Here is a 23,237-nt window from a genome sequence, read left to right as displayed (position 1 = left end):
ACAAATATAAATAAAATAAAGCTACAATGCATGGTGTTTGCAGAGACAAATACATTAAACATATTTTTTTCTGAATGATTCACAAAAAGGTGTTTATTGCTAAAGAACTGGGAATGTTGACAAAACTGTAATACTGTGCTTAACATTAAAGTTGAGCTGGAAAACTGATTCTGTGCACAAGTATGAATTATTATTGCATGTTGAGGTGTTGTGTCTAAAACTTAAATGCTGTTGGGGGTTTATGAAACTTGCATGCTAACCAGAAAAAAATATATGTATAATCTTGATGAAGATACAACTTGCTGGTGTTGAAAAGAAAATAAAAAATAAAAATTAAGCTTGTTCTGAAAATAATGAAGTGTTCATAGAAGGAGAAAAGTGACTGGATACCAAGAAGTGAAGCACTGCTAAAGAGTGGCAGAGTAAGTGTTTAAAGAAAACCGTTGAAGTGACACCCTGACTCCATGTGTGAAATGGGTAAAAGGGGTTGAGGATGGATGAATGGGTGTTCATGACCTATTAGATTAGATTGCAAAAAGCACTGAAATTCAACCAGGGGATTCCATGATACTAAGTGTATTTGTAAAGTTTCATGATGATCAAAATACTACAGAAAAGTTACTGAGGCCTTTCTTGCAGGTATGCGGGTCATTTGGCTGCAAGAGAAAATGGAGATAGTAAGCATTTGGCATAAACACTGTTTACAATTATATAGATTCTTCAACAAAATGTTACTGGCATGCAGGATTAAGTACATGTTTTGTGTTCATAGAGTGCAGCTGTTCAAAATGATGCGAGAATTTTGCTTTATGGTAACATTTCTAGAGCTGGAATGAATAATATTTTGGTTCAGATATTAACAAACAATCTTACTGTGATTATAAGGGAGAAGGTGGAGTTCTAAAGAAGTTTTATGTCTCAAATGAAGGAAAATCAAAGAATGAAAATTGTAATGAAACTGTAGTGCCTAGAAATGTTTTTGGAAAGGCAAACAGAGGGCACTGTCTAAGCAGAGTGATTAGACTGCAAGAAAAGAGCAAATGGTCGCTAAAAATAAAGATGCAAAATAGGAAAATCAATCCATGGAAGAAACCTCAGAAGAATCCTAAAGATTAAATATTTCCTAAAGGTATTGGATGACCTTTGAAGCAGAAGATCTACCAACATTAAACAGATAGAAATTAATACCCTGACTAATTGATTAAGCTTTGTGAACCTGTTTGTTAAGCCTTCTAAACAGAAGTATGTTGCAAATGTGGCTAAATTTTCGGGGCAGAAAGTTTCTGGCAATGTACATAAACATCTGGCTGTTCTCAAACAAAGTATAGTCACAAATATGTCTACACAAATTAATGTGCTCAGTCAGAATGCAGCTGTACAAATTGATTCCTTATGATGGCTGAATAGTATGGTGCTTTCAGCTCAACAGGAAATGAGGTGCAGGTACAGAAGAAAATGCATACTTCTGGCATAGAAGCAGATGTAGAGTCTGTGAATGAAAAGCTCTGTGTGTTAGAAAATTGGTACTGTGAAATGAGAAAGGATATTGTGTTGGAGCAATATTCACAACAGGAGTGGAAAAATACAACAAAGCCTTTCAGGTTTTGCAGGAACAAGCTGAACCGTACAAAAGCTCATGAATCAGTGGGAAGCTCAAATTTCATCCATTAAGAATCAAGGGTGCAATGCTAGCTTAGATAATGGCTCAGTGTAAAGTTTGAAAATCTCAAAACATTGGTTAAGTACTGCATATCAGAATGTAAATAAGAATGTCTCAGACTTAAAACAGTTGTAAATGCAGTTAAATGAAGGTAATGGCACAATGGCTGAGCTAAACGTATTGACACATATAGTGATTGAATTTTACTATGAAGTAAAACCGCTTGGGAATGAGCAACAATTAAAGCAGAATAAGTTTGAACAGTATAATTTAAAAGCTGTGGTGGTGCAGCGGTTAGTGTTGTCGCTTCACAGCAAGAGGTTCTCCCGTTCGATTCTCGGCTGGAGCGCCTTCTGTGTGGAGTCTGCATGTCCTCCTCGTGGTCGATTGATGTTATAGACATGCAGGTAGGTGCGAGCATGAATGGGCATGGCTTTGTTGAAGGCTGGGCGTCGGGCTGGCAACTCAGCACTGTAAAAATCCACTGCCAATCATGAGCAGACCGGAGTTCCGCTGTGGCGACCCCTAACTGGGAAAAGCCGAATGTCAAAGTAAGTATGATGTAATTTAAAAGCAAATTGTCTTAACTAAAGAATCTGTTGTACAAAATTCCATGTCTGCTGTCAATGGGCTAAGGAAAGAACCAAACAAGGGCTTGATGGCTGATTTAGTTCAACTGACAACGTCTTCAGTATCCAAGAGTAATGAACTAATTATAAATCTTGTCAGTTTACCTGCACCTACCCAATTTTAAAGATTGCACAGATAAAACAGACTCTGTAGAGCAGCAAAGGCAAATCATTCATTTAAGTCATATAATGATTTACCCAAATCCCTAAAGTAGTGTGTGACAAAGGGGACAGTTGTCCGCATGCAGGTTGTTAGTGGTCACAATCTGCAGTTGCCAATGGGATAGATGTGCAGTACCAGCATTTATTTAAGAAGCTTTGATTCAAATCAGAGATCCTTAAGTGAATGGCTCTACTAGTGTGTGGGAAAGGAATGCATGCCTCTACAGTTGCTAACATACTAAGGTACTAAATGCACTTAATTAAGATGCTGTGATATCACCTATGTCTTCTTAAATGAAAAACTGCATTTGTTTCCCATCAGTAGCTGCAAATCTGCTGTTCTGCAGACCTTCTGTTTTTAATCCTTAACTTCATGTTGACGGGATATCCGTCTGACGGACTACCATAAAGAACCGACTGCTGTAGAGGAATTTGAATGTACAACCTAAAGTTTTGTGTCTCAGCATGCATTAATACAAGGCAAAGTGTATCTTGAAAGTTGCAGGTTTGAATTTATAAGCCTGAAGGTTCAAAGTGCATCACAAAGTAAAATACAAGCAGAATCAGGAGAGCTTTTAAAATGTACAGGGCACAACAAATGAGAATAAGTGTAAAGGCTTATTTTAAATCACAGTCGGATTCATCACAGCGTAAAGACTCTCAGCTGAGCTTTTCTAACAGCAAGAAGAATGACTTTCAGGAGTTAAAGTCAGCTGAGCAAGAAATTATTCCCATACACTGGATATATACAGAGGATCTACCAGTAAGAAAATGTTGCTGAAACTCATTAATATGGCACCAAGAAACCAGCTCAAATGCATAAAACCAGTAGTTATGAGAAGATATAGAGAAATGGGAGGGGAATAAAGATGTTGACCAGAATCTAAAGGACAGAGAAAGACTATTAGCAAGAGTTGTTTCAGCAACAGCAGTAGATTCATAGCCAAGAACAACACAGCAATCATAGAAATGCTAAACTGAACCAGGAAATACTGTAGGTCAAAGGGGGTGCTAATGTGTGCTGCTGTCTGAAACAGATCAAGTCAGCAACAACAGCTAAAATGAGAACTGCATGATATGAAATACTTGTACAGGACTGAACATCTGGTGCAAGTAAGCCTGAGAAAAGCCTGAGAAAAATTATGAAAAAAAATATGAAGCCTTAAACTGATACAAGCACACAACTCTCATTATTAATAAGGAGAAATTAATCATAGGCACTAAACAGCCTATAATTGCAAAGTACCTTGCTAAGGTAAGGGAAAACAGCTCCTGTACTTTTAAAAAAAAAAGCACCAAACCAGGCATGTCCAAGGGTTAGCTTCCGTTGATTTCTCCTGTCCACCTGGTGAATCTGGGCATACTAGGGCAATGCAGCAATTGCTTCATGTACACAGACAGCCCTCTCCTCCTACCAACCAACACTACAACCTGTGAGAGATGCACTTACATAGCCAAACTGGAAGCAAAGCTCTCTCCACCCAAGATTGTGCTAGATAGTCAAGAGGAGAAGGTTAACACCTGCACTACACCTCAAGCAACACATAGCCCTTCTAAACTCACACCACCAAAACCCACACATAGCAACACTAAATCCACATATGCGGATGTCCTTAACTGTAACCTGCCCAAGCAACAAGGACCTCCGAAGTTGAAACGCAAACAAATACCAATCACAACCAAAGTGTCACATAGCTCACAACACCAGTGTGCCACCCAGCAACAGCCCCTAAGGCAAGACAACGTACCTAACACTTTAGTCATAGGTGACTCTATAGTCAGGCACACTGATGTCCCACTCACCAGGCTGAACAAGGAGAAAATTGCAGTGAGCTGCCTGTCGGGTGCCAAGATCCGGCACATAACTCCTGCACTCAAGTCACTCCACAACAAGTACAAATATGACTCTGTCATTGTCCATGTTGGATTGAATGACATGAGATGTACCTCTCTGGACTACATGAAAAGAGACATGGAAGAGCTCTTGGATCATGTGGCCCAGGCAGGTATGATCCTAGCCCTAAGTAGCATCCTGCCTTTGCCCAGAATGATACCACAATATAAGGACAAAATGATTGACTTCAACAATTGGCTAAGCTTCTGGTGTCATTCAAAGGGGATCCAGTATCTGTCTGCCTGGGACGACATGATCGACAGACCACAATGCTTTGCCAGAAATGGTCTGCACCTCTCGCCCCTGGGATTCAGGTTACTGGCTAAGGCTCTTGACACCCCTATAGTGCCTTTTTTTGGCAAAGTTCAAAGGACAAAACCATCACTGTAACAGGTACAAGCATGCAAAATCTGAAGGTAATGCTACTCAATGCTAGAATGGTCTAAACCTCAAAATGCACTCTCTCAAGGCACTCCTAAAAATGGAGAACATCGATATCTGTGCAGTAACTGAGACCTGGTTCAAGGCTCCAGAGAGCACCCCTGCAATACCAGGCTACAACTCTTATCACACTTTTCAGCCACCAAACCAGGATCGAAACACTAAAGGTGGAGGAGTGTCCATATTCACCAAGGATATTCACACCACCAGGTTAGTTGCCCAACACAATGCGTCTGAAATTCTCTAGGTGCAACTAAGACTAGGTAGGACTGCAATCCAAATTGTAGCTTGCTACAGATCCCCCATCATGCCCCAAAATTCTCACTACACCATTCTAAACATATTGGAAAATATTAATATACAAGAAAACAGCCAAATACTGAGTGATTTCAACCACCCTGTCATTAACCGGGAAAACTACTCATGTACCAACACCTTTGCCCAACGGTTCTTGGAATTTATAAATTATAGTGCCCTGGATCAACTAATCCATAGTCCCACCAGGGGCTCCAATATCCTAGATCTGGTCATTACCAACATGGGAAATCGATGCTCCACACCTATGGTCACCCCCTCATTGGTCAAGTCAGACCATAAGCTAATCACCTTTAGCATCCACACCCCCCCCCAGTAAGGAAACCTCCATAAAAAACTTCTCCAAAGCCAACTTCATTCTACTCAAGTCAGAAGTTACAAACTTCATGACACCCATGCAGATGGGAACTGAAAGTTTCACTGCTGAGTCCTACACTAAGGCACTGTATGAGCACATCCACTCATGCATGAATCGTATTATCCCAAGTAGAACCAAGATGTTCTCCTCCAAAAAAAGGAAGCCAATGTGGTGGTCCCCTGCCATAAACAAACTTTACAACAAAAGGAAGAAACTGTTGCAGAAAAGAGGAAAATGCCAGGATGCAAAAAACTCCCTTACCAGCCTCAGTAAGAAGCTGAGATCACTCATAAAATCCTCCAAAGCTAGTTACGAAAATAAAATTGCCAAAGATTCCAAAGACAACCACAAGGCATTCTATAACTATGTCAAGAATCTAAATGGCAATGCTCAGATCTGCTCTGAGCTACAACAGAATGGCATTAAATATACTGATCCCAAGGATATTGCCAATATCTTGGCAGATCGATTCAGTGCCAACTTCACCCCCCTCTCACCCCATAAATGGCCCATCTCAATACCGGAATATTGCCAAATTCCAATAATATCGGCCACACAGGTAAAAAACACACTCTCCAAAGCTAAGAATACAGCATCAATGTGACCAGATGACATCCAGGGCTGTGTACTACATCAACTACAAAATGAACTGGCACCTCACCTAACTGTCATGTTAAATCATACCCTCACCTCAGGCTTCATGCCCACTGAGTGGCGCACAGCTACAGTTATCCCTCTCAAGGTGGGATCCACCTTGGATCCCAGGAACTACCACCCCATCAGTCTGATGAGCCTGATCTGCAAGGCCATGGAACGTATTATCATGGAACTTATAAACAAAGACATTGGCAACCTTAAAACACTGGACCCCTCCCAGTTTGGGTTCATGAAGGGCTGATCTTGTCTCCTGAACCTGATTGACTTCTTTGAATCAGTCTCCAGAGCTGAGGATGAGGGTAAGACAGTCCACACAGCCTATCTGGACCTCACCAAGGCCTTTGACACCATCCCCCACTCTGGAATCATAGATAAACTTACTAAGCTGGGCATTAATCCCTATGTCACTCAATGGGTTGCCAACTGGCTTACTGACAGAACCCACACTGTAAAAGTAGCTGACTCCAAATCCAGCTCCAAAGAAATGACAAGTGGAGTCCCTCAGGGATCAGTCCTGTGGCCTCTCTTGTTTGGCATCTACTTCTCTGAAGTACAGGCCAACACTAAGGGACTCTGGCTAACAAAGTTCGCAGATGACTGCAAACTGGGAGCCATTATTGAATCTCCAAATGATGTCGATACTCTACAAAAGGGCCCTACAGAAACAGATGCTTGGTACCAGAGCCATGGGCTCACGCTCAATGCCAGGAAATGTATAGTTATCGCCTTTGGGAAAAAACATGTACCCATGAATTACCACATAGGTGGCAGTACACTAAACACAGAAAGTGTGATAAGAGACTTAGGGACACCACAGGTGGACAGTGGTCTCACCTTCAATAACCACATCACCACAACAGTCAGGAAATCCTTCTATGTGGCACACCTCATCACTAAAGGCTTTTCATCCAGAAAAAAGAAGGTCATTGTCCCACTGTACTCATCCCTCATTAGACCCATAATAGAATACAACATCCCATTTGGTATCTACCTCTCAAGACATCTGCAACAACTGGAAAGGCCACAGAAATACCTCACTAAAAGAATCACAGGCCTAAAGCAGATGTCCTATGCTGACTGCCTTAAAAAACTCCAGCTATACTCTGTCGCATATCGTCTACTTCGAAGCGATCTCTGCTTAACATACAAGGCCATGTCAAACCCAGAGCTCTTGGACATGCTACACTTAAAGAAATCCCAATCCCTCAGAGCCACATGCTCCAGGGATCTAAACCTTGTCATCACAATAAAGAAAACATGCTGGAGAGATAGGTTCCTGACCCAGAGACTCCCCAGACTCTGGAATAGACTGCCCATACATGTCAAGCAGAGCGCATCTTTGGACCTCTTCAAAAGGAACCTTGATGATTGGATGGGATAAAGGAAATTCACCCCAGGGATCACCTCAGTCGTCCTGCTAGACAGGGGTCCATGAATGTTAATAGTGTGGGAAGAAATAGGCAGGGAATTGTTATGGCTAGGCGTGTATAGGCCCTAGGGCCGATAGCCTAGTGTCAACCTAAACCTATGAACCTATGATATGAGAGGGAATTAGAAACATCAGTAAAATAATGGAGTGGGATGCATATGAATGTAAAATTGAAAAGGGGTAAAAATAATCAGCAGATTTGCCAATAAAGATCAAAAACACAAATCAAACAGTGCCACAAAATAAGTAACAGTTGGTTGTCCTTATTGTTAGAAAATGGCAAGTTAAGTGCTGTAGAAAGCAAATGAAGAAAAGATGCAGATGATTCTAAGCTCTTTAGCCATAATAGTACAAAATTCAACAACGACGTGGAAATATGCAGAATTAATGGCTGACAAGGAGAAGTTGAAGTATGACTTGAAGCATGGACATCACTTTGCATTTGGATAAGAAGATGTGAACAGACTACATTTTCTACAGCATCCAGAGTTTTTAGCCCCCCCCCCCCCCCTTGTAGTTTTATGGTTCATAGGTAAGTACTATGCTATCTGATCTTACAGGCCATTTTATGCTTAGCCAATTTCCCTTTTTCTGATCAAGATAACCTATCCTGTTTAGTTATAGATTGGCCTTACCCATCCCATGGTCGATAATTACATACTACCTCTAATGAGAATAACTGGCATCATACCATAAATAATTTGAGGGAACTCATGCATGGGATAAAGCCTTTAAGAGCAGCATCTGTCCATTAGTACTAAAGGGGGAGTCTGGGGTAAATTGTCTGTTTCCTATTCAAAGCTCTAAGCTGCACTTGAAAATGGACAGGGATGAACTTTGTTTCATGTGGATGGGGGGGTCTGTTGTACAGCAGCTATATCCTCTGCAAGATATACCCATCTCTCCAAACCATTCTGTTGATGTTGCAGAAGAGGGTTAGATCACACGACCTTGCATGTCTGAGATGCATACCTCTCAACTGTAGAGATTTTCGCAGAATGTCCAGATTTTTGCCTCATATTTTTGTTCTGTTTCTCATAAAATTGCTGTTTTCTGCCAAAGCGCTGGCAAGTAATTGGGGACTGACACCAGAAAATAGTGGCAGATGTTTGAGACTTAAACTTCATATCTTTCAGAAAATTTGTGCTAATGCAAAACTTGTTATTCTATCACCTTTCTAAGTTTAAGAGCAACATTTAAAATGTGTCCCTATTTTTGGACCATTGTCCCCCCATTATTTATGGTTTTGTCTTTATTTCTTGGTCTAAGAGATTGAGAGGTATGCTAAGATGCCATTTGACTTGCTGATTTGCAGAAAATCCATCAGTAATGGGTTGCAGGATGCCTGGTATACAAGACACATGTCATTGCAGTGTGTAGGATATTGATTTTAATGACATTGATTTGAGATGGCCCATGTAGGACATGTTGCTTAGGGCATGTAAACTTTTAGTAAGTTATGTCTGTGGGCATTCCAGATGCTGCATGTGTCTGGACAGATACATGCCAAAGGGGACATTATCTTCTATGACTGGACCATTGAGGACAATGACATCCCTAGATCTAAATGCAACCCGTTTATTTATATGCTGTGCAATATAGAATAATTTTCTTATAACAACAAACACATGTTGGTCAAAAGCTGGTCACTCTCCACATGAGTTCCCAAATCCTGTTCAATTGGATCAACTCTTAGTGGCAAATTGCCAATATTATAGTTCCTTAGGATAGATGATTTTCCAAAGGATACAATAATGCTTTTTTTTTTTTTTAGCATTTAGTTTCAGTCCATGATTTTGGCATCAGTCATTTATTAGAGAGAATCCTTCCTGCAGGATGGCTATGTCTTTTGGGGATTCAATGACTGCTCCTAACTTGCAGTCATCTACAAACATAGTCAGCCAGAGTCCTTTGGCATTAACTTTTACTTCAGAAAAGTAGATGTCAGACAGGATAAGTTCCAACTGTTTTCATATAAAATATTTTTGTCATCCTCAGAGAGACTGTTGCAGTTATAACGTGTTCTGTGAGGTCAACAGCAAACATTAAATAAGGAAGGATTCAGGACCAAAATGTGTGGATCACTACTTGAGCACATCTCAGGTAGTCACTCATTATTTCCTATTCTATAGCCTTTTCTTCATCCTTCCACAAATGTTTCTACTAACCTTTACCTCATTCATCACCGAAAAGAGTCTGCAGTGTGCAGCCAAATGAAAGGTTTTGTTGAAATCTTGGTAAATAAAACAAAAAGGGTACTCCTATCTACCTCCCAGTGGCCTAGCCATAGAAATGCATCATTTTAGACTGACAGGCTCTACCTGCAAGAAAATGTTGCTGAAACTCATTAAAGAGCCCATTCTTCCCCATGAAAAATCTGTGTTGATATGGAATGGTCTCGATTATTTTACCTGATACTGAAGAAAGTCTTGCTAGTATATAGATTTCTAGATTACCTCTTGCACCTGCAGCCCATTTTAGGATGTTTGTGAAAAACTCTTTTGATCCTTGGCTTCTAGGCCTCATTCTTATCCCTAGTGCCCTTTCCATTTTCTCCACTCAAATATCTTCATCCAAGCATACTGCTGCTGCTCCTCTGCTGCTTTTCGAATACTTTCCCAGAATGGTACAAACTGTTCCCACCTTTGCTGAATGCAGTTGAGAAATACCATTCCCTCTGCTAGGTTACTAATTCATTTTGGACCATTTCCTTTCCCACCTGAAGTATGACAATGTTTTTTATTTTTTTTCTATTTCCATCTTTCCCTTCTGGATAGATACCACCACTTTCCCGTTTCTAATGTTCACATAGTGCCACATTGGTATTCAACCTTCAATCCTTCTATATATCTATTGTTTCTCTTATGGCTATCCTCAGCTTGTAGAGAAACAGTCTGTTTTTGTTTTATTTTTATTTTTGCCTTGCCAAACCACTTGTACTTATATTTATTTTTGGTAATTTACCAGACTGCCTTTTTATGAATTGCCTATGACTTCTCTATCCCTGTGTTTTCTCGATACCATCTCTGCATACTTTAATCCAAAGCTGTAGCCTTTGTGGCATAACTCATCTCCTTTTCCATGCCCAACCTTGCTGTTATGAAGTCACTATTAATCAGTAGAGCTCTGACCTGAAGATCCAGCATCTCAATCCACCCCACCCAAATAGAGAATAAGATCAAGGACTGATCAATTCTTTGTTCCTACTAAAGTTTTTTGCCAAGATCTTTAGGGCAAATACTTCAATCTATACTTTTTTCCCACTTAGATGAAGAAATGTTTTAATATGGCTGTGGTAGGCAGAGGACCCCTCCCCCCCCATTATAATCACCTTCAACCTAGCTATTCTGCCATCCCCCTTGCTTGTGTTAAATGACCTGCAAAAGGTGATGCACTGTTTTTTATTGGCTCCAAGAAATGCTGTTACGTCTTTTTTGCCTTCATTCCATTATTTCTGTCACCTTAGCTAACCATGCCTGCTTTGTTCATATTCTACCATATCATTCTTAATTATAAACCCTTCTAAACCTTCTCTTTGCTCATAATGCAGCCTCATTATTATCCTTTCATATCCCACCTTTACAATATTCTTTAAATATTCCTACATGTGTTTACTTATTTAAATATTTTGGGCATGTGCCATCAATTTTGTTTTTAGTAATTGACTGAAATAAAATCTTGTCCACTTATAACCACAAAACCAACTAAGAAATTATGTGAAACATGCAAATTGTCAGTGGTTTTGAAACTGTATTAATAATTAGTCAATTGGAGTGAAGCGTGATGTGAACACATTAAATCAGATTATCTTCAGTTTCCTTTACAGAGTAAGCAGATAATATGAGTTATTGACAATGCTATTTAACGCTTTTTTTTTTAAGCCATTGACAACAAACGGTCAACTTCAGATACATGTCACATACTACATACTGGTAGTGCAGAGGAAAATGCAGAAAAAAGAACATGTTAGATATCAGGGAGGCAGCCAGACCAGAGACAGATAAGTGATATGTTATTATGGGTCTCCTTCAAAACATCTAAAACCCATAACATCTAATTTCATAACATTGAGACCAGAACATCTAAAACCCAAAACATCTAAAACCCATAACATCTAATTTCATAACATTGAGACCAGAACATCTAAAACCCAAAACATCTAAAACCCATAACATTGAATTTCATAACATCTAATAGTACAAATCACATAAAAATAATATCCCCTCCACATATAATGACATATAATGACACCAAACTACTAAACACACTTTTTACTATTTTTCTGCAGGGTGGCTTGATACAGTGGGGTTACTAAATTAACTTTTTCCCACTGTAGTGCAATCTTGGAGTTGGTATATTTAATTTACGGCGGTGGTATGGGGGGTGTAGATGGGCTTACCCCCTGGCATAAACATAGTAGAAAGTGTGTTTGGTAGTTTGGCGTCATTATATGTGGAGAAGATGTTATTTTCTTATGATTTGTAATGTTAGATGTTATGAAATTCGATGTTACGGGTTTTAGATGTTTTGGATTTTAGATGTTCTGGTGTCAATGTTATAAAATTAAATGTTATGGGTTTTAGATGTTTCAAAGTCGACCCGTTATTATATACTAGAGAGGAAGCTGACAGGAGATCTACAAATGAGTCAACCAATATGAGCATGGGTGATAACACAATGGTAACTAGCCTTACCAAATGAGAAGATTATCTAGAGAAACTGCATTACTATCTTTGTACGGAAGTGCAGCATCAGCTATGAATCTGCTGTGGTGTCAGCTTACCATATGTTGTATTTCATCTATCCAGACCCTAAAACAAGCATACATGTAGCAATAGATGTAACATAGTCATGACCAGTACATAATATATTTGACTTGCATGTCCTGCACAGAATGTAACTGACTCGGTTATGTATAAAATACCCCATCCACTTTGCTTTGCCTCATCTACTTTTGTCATTTTGCCATCCACACCCCCTTCATCTTCTACTATTAGTGCTTCTGGCACAGCTATTTCCTTTACGGGCTTTTGGCATTTGGTAGGGCAGCCATTTTCATTCCTACCTTACCAGGCATTCCACAGCCTGTTCTATCTCAAGACCTTTTTCTAGTATTCTTATTTTCATCTCCTATTCCATTTATTTGGTATACTGCCAGTAATATACATGTGAATATAATATTCTTAATGATTTTTTTCATCTCTATACCAACATTTACCCCAGCCATGAATGTTACTAGTTTTCACCTTTACATATAACTCTTTCCCATCGATTGATGATTGCATGTATCATGCCTTGTATCACTGCCATTACCTGTATCTCTTTCAAGTGTCTACCTTCTGTCTGTCTCTACATTTTCTTTCTTTCCTCTTGCAATCTGTCATAATCTATAATACTTCCTCTCTCTCCTGCAACCTTCTAATTTGTTGTCTTGTTTCTTTGTTTTGCTTGGAACACGCATATTATTGTGTTGTGATGATGTGGATGCCAGGAGAAGTAGGGCAGAGCTAGCTGGAATTTTGGAAAGAATTATAATCATTTGTATATCAAACTTGATTTGTACATATATTTGTGTTGAAAATGCATTTGTAAGTTGCTTGTGTTAAAATGTATCAACAGTGTGTCCTGTTGGACAGAAATGAAATATGCATTTATATGAGATTGTACTGTTGTAAATAGGATGCTGGAAGAGAAGAGGTTAATCTCAGATCAGGTAACTTTGAAAAAACAGTAAGAAATTAAATGATTTAATTTAGACCATAAAGATTGGTACCTACAGTTCTGACTGCAGCCTTGAGACTAAATGTCTATGCCAGAGAATAGTTTATTATCTTCTGTAGGAAGAGGGGAAGAGTTTTATGGTTTTATAGCTTTCATTTTCTAGCAATGGGGGTAGCATGGGAACCAAAAGTTAGATGTCCAGATGTATGTGATGTCTTTCTGTAATCTAGGAAAAAAATGATGTTTTAATACCAGATGAGAGAAAAGTTTCAAGGGCACTGTATTTTTGGAACCTAGCAAGGAAGGACTCCTCACGTACTTCATCTTTCATTGCTCTAGTAAGGAAATAATTATTTAGATCAGTCAGGAAAATATGGTGAAATTAGTTAAGTACTGTATTCTGTATCTGTGTGAATCTATTCATTTGGACTATTTTAATATTGCTTGTGACTGAAACGGTGTTTATAGGTTCATAGGTTCATAGGTTCATACTAGGCTATCTGCCCTAGGGCATTATAAGCCTAGCCAGAGTGTGTTTGGCTTTCGCCAACCATTTTAAATTAATTTTGCTATGCCTTTTTGAGGTTAGTATACTGTGCCTCTGTCTAACAGTGACACAGAAGTGATAGCCAGGGTAAACCTACGATCTCCCATCCACTCATCAAGATTCCTCTTGAAGAGAGTCAATGTGGGACTCTGCCTAACCTGGACTGGGATTTTATTCCAGAGTGAAGGGAGCCTCTGGGTTATGAATCTGTCCCTCCAGCATGCCCTATTTATTTCAGTGCTGAGGTTCAAGTCTCTCGAGCGTAGCTCGATGGGATTTGGATTTTCTGAGGTGTAGCATGTCCATTAATTCCGGGTTGGACATGGCTTTATACGTCAGGCACAGATTGCCTCTGAGCAGGCGGTATGCCACTGAGTAGAGCTGGAGTTTCTTTAACCGGGCAGCATATGGCATCTGTTTGAGCCCTTTGATCCTCTTGGTGAGGTACTTTTGGGGTCTTTCCAGTTGCTGCAGGTGTCTGGTAAGGTACATCCCAAAAGGGGCATTGTACTCAATTATGAGCCTGATGAGGGATGAGTAAAGAGGTACGATGACCTCCCCTGATCTAGATGTGAATCCCTTCATGATTAGGTGGGCTATATAAAATGTTTTTCTAACCACTTTGGCCACGTGGTTGTCAAATGAGAGATTGCTATCAATTTGGGTCCCCAGGTCCCTAATGACTTCTTCTCTACTTAATGGATTACCACCTATGTAGTAATTTGTGGGCACTTTGTTTTTGCCAAAGGGGATGACTATACACTTTTTGGCATTTAGCTTGAGGCCATGGCTCTGGCACCAGTTGTCTGTTTCTATGAGGCCTTTTTGGAGGATGCTTGTGTTGGCGGGAGAGTTGATTATGGAGCCCAGTTTGCAGTCATCTGCGAACTTGGTCAGCCACAGTCCTTCCGTGTTGGCCTGCACCGCCGAGAAATATATACTGAACAAGAGAGGTCCCAGGACTGAGCCTTGTGGGACGCCACTTGTAACTGGTTTGGAGTCTGACATGGCTCCAGCAATTCTAACCATGTGGGTTCTGTCCTTGAGCCAGTTTGCAACCCATCTAGTGACATAGGGGTTTATATTTAAGCTGGTGAGCTTATCTATAATGCCCGAGTGGGGTATTGTATCAAGGCTTTTGCGAGGTCCAGGTAGGCTGTGTGGACCACCTTCCCTCGTCAATGGCATTGGTGACTGTTTCAAAGAAATTGACCAGGTTTAAGAGGCAGGATCTGCCCTTAACAAAGCCAAACTGGGTAGGATCCAGTGTCTGTAGGTCCCCAATATCTTTATTTATGAGGTCCATGATGATCCTTTCCATAGCTTTGCAGACCAAGCTAGTCAGGCTTATGGGGTGATAGTTTCCAGGATCCGTTGAGACACCACCTTTGTGGAGAGGGACCACTGTTGCTGTATGCCACTCTTTGGGTACATATCCTGTAGTAAGGCTAAGATTGAACAGTAGTTTTATGTTTGGGTTTAGCTCTTCTTGGAGTTCATGTAGGACGCAGCCCGGTACACCATCTGGTCCCATTGATGCTGTGTTTTTTGCTTTGGAGAGGGCGGCTCTTACCTGAGCATCTGAGATGTCAGGGAGGCAGCACTGTGTTGGGATAGATATTTGCCCTTTTGGTGGGGAGAGGGGGGAGAAGTTTGCACTGAACCTGTCAGCTAGGATGTTGGCAATGTCTGTGGGCTTGGTGTATTTTTTGTCATTTTGGACTAATTCTGAGCATATCTGGGAATTCCCACCCAGGTTCCTAACAAAACTAAAGAAAGCCTTGTGATTATCCTTAGTGACCTGTGCAATTTTTCTCTCGAAGCTGGCCTTAGACGATTTTATGAGTGCCTGTAGTTTTTTGCTAATACTGATCAGAGATGCCTTCCCTTTTTGGGATTTTGCTCTATCATGTAGTAGCTTCCTCATTCTATTGTATAGTTTGTTTATGGCTGGGGTCCACCAGACAGGACGTCTGCCTTTGGAGGATTGGGTCTTGGTTTTATTTGGGATTACATGATCCATGCATTCCTGAAGGTGTTCATATAATGCATTTATAAAGGATTCTGTGGTCTGGGCCGTATTTTCCACAGGCCCGGGGGCTTTGAAGGATTTTGCCTTGGTTTTGAGGCATGTGAAATTTGCTTTAGAGAAGTTTTTCACTGTGGTTTTCTGGGCAGGGGGTGGGGTCGGGATGTGAATATCCAGTGAGATTAGTTTATGGTCTGATCTTACCAGTGAGGGATACACTTCTGGTCTGGAGCATAGTGTCCCCATGTTGGTGATGATCAGGTCCAGTATGTTTTCCCCTCTTGTGGGAGTGGTAACAAGTTGTTCCATAGAATTTGAGTTTATAAATTCTAGGAACCTTTGGGATAGGGTGTTGGAGCAAGAGTAATGCTTCCAGTCTATGTTTGGGTAGTTGAAGTTGCCCAATATAATGGTGTTTGGAGAGACCTTCATATTTTCCAGTATTCTCAGGAAAGCCAAGTGGGGTTCCTGTGTTTGGGAGGGTGGTCTGTAGCAAGCTATAAACCGGAAGGCAGTTTTACCCACAGTTAGTTGCACATGGATAGTCTCTGATGCTTCGTGCTGTGCCACCAACCTGGAGGTGTGGGTATCTTTGACGAATATTGATACTCCCCCTCCTTTTGTGGTTCGGTCCAAGTTTTGGGGCCAAAAAGCATGGTATGAGGTATAACCTGGTAGTGCTGGGGTGCTCTCAGGAGCCTTGAACCAGGTTTCTGTTACTGCACAGATATCGATGTTCTCCATGCTAAGGAGAGTTTCGAGTGCATGGATCTTGAGGTTTAGACTTCTGGCGTTGAGTAGCATTACTCTTAGTTTCTTATCCCTTGTGATACCTATGGAGGTGGGTTTGTCTTTTGAGCCTTGCCTAAAAAAGGCACTATGGGGTAGCAAGAGCCTTTACCAATATCCGAAAGCCCAGGGGTGACAGGTGCAAGCCATCCCTAGTGAAACATCATGGCTTGTCGAGCATGTCATCCCAGGCTGACAGGCATTGGATCCCCTTGGAATGACACCAACACTTAAGCCAATTGTTGAAATTGATCATCTTGTCTTCATATTGTGGCATCATTCTTGGTGAGGGTAAGATGCTACTCAAGGTCAGGGTCATACTGGCCTGGTCTACATGCTCAGAAAGCTCCTCTATGTCTCTTTTCATGTAGTCCAGGGAGGTACGTCTCAGGTCATTCACACCAGCATGGACAATGACTGAGTCATATTTGTACTTGCCTTGGAGTGACCTGAGTGCTTGTGTTATGTGGCGGATCCTAGCGCCCGACAGGCAGCTCACCGTGACCTTCTCCTTGTTCAGACTGGTGAGTGGGAAGTCAGTGAGCCTGATGATATAGTCACCTATTACAAGTGTATCAGGTGTGTTGTTTAGCCTTAAGGGCTGTGACTGTTCGGCACACTGGCTTTGTGAGCTATGTGTTGCACGTGTTTTGTTTTGGGGTAGCGGTTGCTTGGGTGTCTGCTTTGGAGGTCTCTGCTGCTTAGGCAGATTTTTATTTAGAGCCTCTGAGTATGTTTTTGTGTGTTTATGTGTTTGATTTGTTGTCGTGGTAGGTCTATGTGAGACTGGAATTGTAGTGAGTGTGGTTTCCTTCTCCTCCTGACTGGTTATGCCAGTACTGAGTTGAGAGAGCTTAGCCTCCAGTTTGGCTATATGGTTGCATCTCTCACATGTGTTGGAATTTGTTGGGAGGAGGAGAGGGTTGTCTGTGTACATGAGGCAGTTGTAACATTGCCTCAATATTCCCAGATTCACCAACTGGACTGGAGAGGAGATTGACAGCTCACCTTTGGACATGCTAGAATAGTATTGGGAATTCCTTTATAATTGAAAAAAAGGGCCAATGGGGAACAAGGTACTCAAGGGAGTTTGTGAGGGTGTAGTGCTTTTAATTTTTTAGAGCTGACTTATATAATTGTTTTAGTGAGCAAGTGACAGGTAACTTAAATGCAATGTGTTACAGGTAACTTAAATGCAAAAATGACAAACAGTAACTTTCTTTCAAGTGAAACAAGGAAATAAGTACAGTAAGCAATGCAGATATCACTAGGGATCCACAGAAGTGCTAAAAGGCCGCATTTTAGGTGGAATTAGCATTTCAGGGAAATAAACAAACAACAAGCATACAAATAAAGCTAGATTCAGCAGGCCTGGATCTAGTCTATGCTACAGCAAACAAGGTGTACCAGTTTCAGTAAGAAACAGTTAGAATATGCAGGCACTATAAGCCTTTAACCAGAAATTCCCTGCTCAGAAGGGCAGAGTCCAGCCTCTCCTCCCACAAGAGTGCAGACCGCAATCCTTCTTAACTTAAAATAACTGGCCTGAAGCCCAAGTGCTTAAACCAGAACTAATACACTTTTAGAATAACAGACACTGAGCTCTCAATCAGCAGTTCCCAACTTAGAAGGATATTATACTATATTACTCTTATTATAAGATATTTAGTATTTTCATGTTCTATTATTATTTATTATTAAATATATTTAAACTTTTCATTGTGGCTGGTCCTTTAGAGAATAGTTTAAACTTTGAGATTACTTATATCTATCTGGTGACACTATGGCTATGCCTGAAAGCCTTACTGCATGGGCCAAACACTATCATTTGTATTAATATTAATTTCACTCAGTTTAATTGGGTACCCATGTTAGACCCTTAGAGTAGCTAGCTTTGGAGTGTCTGGTAGCAGTGTACCTACCTTATAGTCTGGGAAGAAGGGGGCATACTAGTAAATTTGTGCCAACTTGTCCCAGGTGTGTGTGTGTGTGTGTGTGTGTGTGTGTGTGTGTGTGTGTGTGTGTGTGTGTGTGTGTGTGTGTGTGAAAATCAAATCTGAAAGAGTATGTATGTCAGCTGCTTGGAGCAGGGACACAAAACACTGGTTTCACAGAGAGAGTGGTAGAGGACTTGGCTTAGACACTCGGCTGAGAATTCAACTCTATAACTGCGCCAGCTAAAGGGAGAGAGAAAACCATCTCCCGGACTGAGTGTGTTCCCTGTGTGCTCTTAAGGGAAATTGTGCTTGATGCAGAGAGCTGCATCTGGAAATACTGGGTGTATCCATTTTTATTTCAAGTGAACATCCCTCTCCAGTGTCAGTGGTGAGGATTCAGGCTCCTTGATTACTGGTCCAGATTGTGGACATCACAGGTGTATGAAAAATGGTCTCAGTCTGAATGAAAAAAGTGCAGTATAGTAGCATTTGGCAGAAAGGTTGCTCCCACCTCATGTGTTATAAATTGTGCTCCTCTTCATAGTTTTAAATGTAAATACTAGGCTATCACCCTGCAGACTATTACAAACCTAGCCAGTAAACAGAAGTCAGAATAAACCCCTGTACCTTGTATCTGTTGGATAATGACCTTAACTGTTATGCAAACCCCGACCCCAAATAACTGACCCCTACCTTGCAGGTTTTAAATTCTAATCTATACCAACAACATTTGCTTATATCAGAGTTCAGAACCATACCTGCCTGGCTGCACATGCTATGCTCTTCAGACAGATACATTCATATGTGACCTTTGCACTTTTGTGGAAAACTCTGTCTTTCTCTCTCATTCATCTTGTTTCTACTACAGTCAGAAAATCCTTCTGTCTGGTGCAGTTAATTTCCAAAGGTATATTTTCAAGAGCCAAAGAATTTATCCTACCACTGTACTCTTCCCTTATCAGGCCTATAATTGAATACATGCATATTTCTCAACTGGAAAGGTCCCAAGGATTTCTAACCATGAAAATTAAAGGTCTGAAATCCTTCAACTAATGCAACAGGTTAGCACAAATCTCCTTGATCTCAGTACCCTACATGTTGCTGTGAGGTGACCTCTGTCTCACTTTTAGACCCTTGAAGGACCCCAGTCCAATTTGGCTTCCTATTTCATCAAACAAACAGTGGCTCTATAAACACCCACACTAAGGATCTAAATCTACACTAACAAATAAACAAGACTTGCTGGAGAGACAGGTTCCTAAGTCAATGTATTCCTAATATATGAAAAAAGTTGCCACTACTTGGCTACCTTTAAGGCTAGTCTTGATGACTGGATGGGTAGACACAAATTTTTACTGGGGTTTTCATGTACAGTTCTGCTCAGTTTTGGAGGTGAGTACTATTAAGTGCTTGAAAATGGTGGCAAGAACTTTTAAGTTTGTCTGCTTAAAGGTATATGGCTATGCATTGTATGATTCCTGTGATCACTTACCTAGCATGTTCCTGTCATCTTGTATCTCTGAACAGTGTCTTCCTTCCTTATTCCTTATTTCTTACAATCTGAGTCTCTAGGAATTATCATCATAATGTGCTTATTTTAATAATACAATGTCACATGGACTGAGATGAAACTACTGCACAGTATGTCAACAGCCCAGGATATGCCCCAGTCTTCATCTACTGCTTTTCCTTCTTCTAAAGCTAGCAGATGAACTGCTTCATCTCTGTCTTCTTCATATTGCTGACACTTTGTAAAGGTAGCACGTCTAAAAGCAGTGGGATCCTCTTATAGCCCATTATCTAAGCTCTTTTCCCATAGCACCCTCTGTCATATGTTACACAGTACATGCCAATAAGACATTCATTTCCACATGAGCCACTGTACACAGGTGACCACCTCCTTTCATGATGACTTTTGGTACTCTAAGGCCTATTCTGATGAAGTTTATGCCTCAGTCCATTCTGATCTCCATCAAACATATCCACCCCTAAATTTCTACCTGGTGCAATCTTGATCATGTCATCATCACTAAAACTTTGTATTTTCCTCTTAGGCTATATCTTCCTGTTCTCTAACACACACTGTTCATTTTTCTGACTATCTGTACTATTCTGGAATAAGTTCACCTTACGGACACCTTATTTACTTCTCCTAGATAATGTCTTATTTTGTCTTCATATTCCATTTTCCCTGTACTGTTTCTTCTTTTCCAGACCAGCTGTTTAAAATTACTTTACCCAGTCCTGTTGTCTGACTGAAGGCCACTTCTCTACCTGTTTCCATACAGGAATCCTTCTGATATTATTGGCTGTTTTGCCACCACAAGAAACCCACAGTGTAGAGCAGACTAAGAATCAGAAAGTCTCACAGTGATGGGGTAAACTGCTGTGTCAAGACTTCCTCCTCATTGTAATAATTTCTGAATCCCAGCCTTGGTTTCCCATTATAACCAAATATATACCTGCCCCTGTTTCACCACCTTACCTTTATTCTTCTTGTCATTCATTTCCTGGATGACTCCTCAGCTTTTCCATTACCTCTTTTCTTGCTTCCTGCTTATCTTGTGTTCCACTGATCCCATCTGCTGCTATCTGGTCTGGTACTCAATTTGCCTCTACTTGTCTGACTATACATGTCATTGTATACGTGTTGTCTTCTAACTACACCTTTTACACATTCTCAAGTGAGTTTTGCCTTCATTTGTAATGCCCACTTCCTCCATTTCCAGTTCTGTCCTGCCTCCAGTCCTCCTGTCCACTTCTTACAATTTAAGCTCTAAACCATTCTTCATCTTTTCCCATTTTCTCCAGTCCACTTCTGTCCCTTTTGGCCTAATGGCCTGAACTGTTGCATTTTCTACTTTCAGTATTCTACTTGGAAGCTTCCATTTCTCTGGGGGAATCTACATTCTTTTCAACACAAAATAAAAATGAGACAAATTTCTGTCTGCATTACTAAGTTTTAACACTTTTCAGATACTCATGCTCTCCATTTGAGTATTATCTCCTGCTCCTTTTCACCAGTCTGCTGTGCAGAAGGGCTCCTACCTCATTGTGTTTACCATCTTGTCTCACTTTCATTTTTTTCAAAATTTCAATGAATTTGTCCAAATAGGCATTTCATTGTCAAATATTTTCAATACTCTTTTTTTCAGGAAAAAAGGAGGAAAGTTAAAAAGTCATCAAACAGTTCAAAAATAATTAACAATCAAACGGTTCTAATAAATATCTGACCTGAAGCAGTTAAAACAAAAAAATCAAACAATGGTTTTGCAATGAAATTGAATTCATATACAGGCCTTTCCCAAATTTGAATACATTGAAATAACAAGCAAACTGTTAATCTGAGAGCTACTCTGTTAAGCAGTAAATATAAAAGCAAGCTTTATTTCAATCAGGTCTGTGGCCCAGAAGCAGTATACAATGCTGCGCGGGGGGGGGGGGGGGGGACAAAAAGGTTTCAGACTATTTTTAGCCAAAATACTTTTCTCTTGTTTCTCCTGGTTCTCAATTCTGCCACCAGGTAGCTCACTAACCTTTTCCTCTCAACATGCCACCTCTTGCAGTGACCATTCATTCATTCATTCATTTGTTCATTCATTCATTTCTCTGTTCATTGATTCAGCTACATTTGCTTACTGGGTAGACAGTCTAGTCCAAAGACTTTGTTCAGCCATAACTTGGGGTAGAAGAGCAGAAAATATTGCATTATATACACATAGATATTTGAATGTTCAACATTCAGGCAACAGTACAGCATCTCAACTTATATAAGACATTACTTACAATTAGTGATATGTACTTGAAGCATACATGAAGCTGAGACTAATACAAAATTAAACTTTGAGTGGTGTGAAGTTTAGACCAAAGTCTGAGTTTGGCTGAAGAAAGAGGTATAGAAGACTGTCATTTGCCCTGGGATTCAGAAAAGCATTTCACCCCTTATGGTAATTGTACACATCAAGTCACTTAATTACTGTGGCAGTAAGAAACTACAGTTTGGAGACAGCTATGGCACAATGAGAAAGACATCATTACTGGCTCATTATCACGTCTCTGAATTGCATGCTAGCCCACACTAGTGTTGTTAGACCTGTTGGTGGTAAGTATTATTCCTAGCATGCTGTACATTGCATTGGCAAAGGCACACTCCCTACATACCTGCACACACACACACACACACACACACACACACACACACACACACACACACACACACACACACTCAATCACTCATGCAGTTTTAGTCATGCCCCTACAGACAAGCACTCACCCATACATGCACACAAGTACACCAACCACCCCTACATCTTCTCTGAATTTTTCTAGACTATAAGTACCCTCATAGTAGTGAATTGGTGACTGTCATGTTTTTACAGCAGTCACTTTTTTTTGCAACAGTGAAACTTTACATGGCAGACTGAGTCTTTCCATTGCTTGGCCATGCAAACCAGAAGTCTCTAACATTTCTGGAATTATGCATATGGTTAATTAACATTAACCACTCCGCCACACTGCCAAATTATCATGCAGCTTTAACCGAGACTGCAATGGAGGTTGAGGTCCCGTCTAGGGGAAAACCTCAGTCAGTGTAGGGCAGCCTAATAATCATAAAGTCTTACCCTGATAGGGAAAACACCTTTGTTAATGCTACCTCCTCTCAGTAATG

This window comes from Protopterus annectens, chromosome 2.part2 (assembly GCF_019279795.1).
Source record: "Protopterus annectens isolate FY-2018-M chromosome 2.part2, PAN1.0, whole genome shotgun sequence".
In the NCBI taxonomy this organism is placed as follows: domain Eukaryota; kingdom Metazoa; phylum Chordata; order Ceratodontiformes; family Protopteridae; genus Protopterus; species Protopterus annectens.
The sequence above is the reverse complement of the archived record's forward strand: the minus strand, read 5'-3'. Positions refer to the sequence as shown.